General features: G+C 36.2%; 1 protein-coding gene across 2 annotated transcripts in view; it reads left to right on the top strand.

The window, feature by feature from the left end:
* The window catches only part of LOC133550095 (nardilysin-like), a 158,340-nt gene that overhangs the window by 114,883 nt on the left and 40,957 nt on the right, over positions 1-2,500 (top strand). The gene's annotated exons all lie outside the window — the stretch shown is intronic.

Here is a 2,500-nt window from a genome sequence, read left to right as displayed (position 1 = left end):
GAATCGTGACCCCAAGAATCGATATTGAATCGAATCGTGGGACACCCAAAGATTCGCAGCCTTAGAATCCATGCTTTGACCGTTAACGCTTTGGAGTCCAGATTTAGCAATTTTACGTACTTTTCACCTTATTTAATGTTTATTTTAATAAATATTTCCTTTTTTTTCAGTACAACTTCACGTGTGTGACCATACATACGGTTGGGCGATACGGCTGAAAACTGTATCACAATATGCATATCGGTCGATATTGATAATTGTTCATATACAAAAATAAGGACCAGGAGAAAACTAAAGCCAATGTAAAAAAGTTTATTTAAAACATTACCTTCTTCTGACTATAATCCCCTCAGCTATCAAGGCAGAAAGAAGGTACTTCGACTCAGACAGACTTTAATGATCCACAAGGGAAAATGTTCCACACAGTAGCTCAGTTACAATGGATAGAAAAGATAATGCACACAATGGCACAAAAGAGGGTGAAAACAAAAGGTATGAAGTAGACTAAAATGTACAAAAGTAGCAATATAACATGTAACTTATGTTTACATACATATAAGTACAACCACGGAAAACCATCAATGTAAACAAATCACATTAAAAAACTAATAATAACTTCTTAAAGTGACGGTGCAAAAATAAGCAATACATAAGAAATGCTTGATAAAATATAAGAAAATAATACAAAGTATGAATTTTTAATTTTTTTTTCTTACAAGAAAATAGTACAAAGTATGAAATTGTAAGGCTTCACGGTGGCAGTGCGTCTTCCTCACAATTTTCATTTCATTTCATTTTTATTTCATTTTTATTTATCTCATTGATTGATGTGCATTTAGAACGATAAATAATTATATCACAATTATACAATTTAAATTCACACAATTCCTGAGAAGGAGCAGGATGAAGAAAATCTTATAATGTCCTGCCCCATTTGACATAATACATTATCTTACTTCATGAATATCATTTAAGCCGACACGTATATCCAAATGTATTGAAACAATCAAAAACAAAAAACACAAGAAAAACACAACAAGTGCACAACTTCATAAAGTATAAACCAAACCAAGAAAATAATAGTAATAATATAATATACACCTCACGGAATGATACAGAGCAAATACAAAACCAGACAAAAAATAAGTAAAATAATAAATAAAAAACTAAATGTAAACACTTATGGCTGTCCATATGATCTTATTGTTCTATCTTTATATATTTTTTTCAATTGCAATATATTTTTACAGTTTTTTATCTCGTTGTAAAGAGAATTCCACAATTTTACCCCCACCACTGATGTACACATTTGTTTTAAAGTTGTCCTTGAATATTGTTGTTTGAAATGACCTTTTCTTATATGCTCTGTATTCTCAGAAGTGATGACAAACATTTTTTGTAAATGGTCCTGAGTAGTCAGGGTTCAATCCTTCTGTGTGGAGTTTGCATGTTCTCCCCGTGAATGCGTGGGTTCCCTCCGGGTACTCCGGCTTCCTCCCACTTCCAAAGACATGCACCTGGGGATAGGTTGATTGGCAACACTAAATTGGCCCTAGTGTGTGAATGTGAGTGTGAATGTTGTCTGTCTATCTGTGTTGGCCCTGCGATGAGGTGGCGACTTGTCCAGGGTGTACACCGCCTTCCGCTTGATTGTAGCTGAGATGGGCACCATCGCCCCCCCGCCACCCCAAAGGGAATAAGCGGTAGAAAATGGATGGATGGATGAAATTGTAATAGAGAAACCCGAGAAGAAATATAATTTGCAGGTGTAGTGCCAGGAATTTACAGCAGTGCTCTAAAATGTAAGCAGGGCTACAGTGGTGTGGTATTACTGGTCTTGGTGGGGATGAGCACCCTGCGTCATTTACAGATCACATTGCTCTTTTAAAAGTGTAAAAAAAAACAAAAAAAAACTGCCATATTTTTGAGGTGACTTGAGTACCCGGAGGGAACCCACGCATTCACGGGGAGAACATGCAAACTTCACACAGAAAGATCCCGAGCCTGGATTTGAACCCAGGACTGCAGGACCTTCGTATTGTGAGGCAGACGCACTAACCCCTCTGCCACCGTGAAGCCCCTGTGATATATCGTTTATATCGATATATTGCCCAGCCTTACTTAATTGGCTGTTAGCGTGTCACTCCCACTGATCAGTTATTATTTCTTGCGTTGCTCGGTTACCAGAGAGCGAGTGGCCTTGTTCGTGCAAGCAACCTTGCTTTGCAACTTTTGGTTTCTTTGGACGAAAAAAAACCTAATTATTATTATTATTATTATTATAACATTTTATCGAACGCATGTTTTATTTATATCAATTAGGTGTTTATCGCAATATGCAGTGGTACCTCTGTTTAATTCCAAAAGGTCCAACAAAAGTCTGAAATGTGCAAAAAGCTAAATTTTTCCCACAAGAAAAAATGCACATTTAATGGGGTGTGGAACGAATCGGTTAAAAAAAAAAAAGTTAAGTATTAATAAATCCATCCATCCATCCATT

This window comes from Nerophis ophidion, linkage group LG03 (assembly GCF_033978795.1).
Source record: "Nerophis ophidion isolate RoL-2023_Sa linkage group LG03, RoL_Noph_v1.0, whole genome shotgun sequence".
Taxonomy (NCBI): Eukaryota; Metazoa; Chordata; class Actinopteri; order Syngnathiformes; family Syngnathidae; genus Nerophis; species Nerophis ophidion.
Note: the sequence above shows the minus strand (reverse complement) of the source record. Positions and strands in the feature narration are given on the sequence as shown.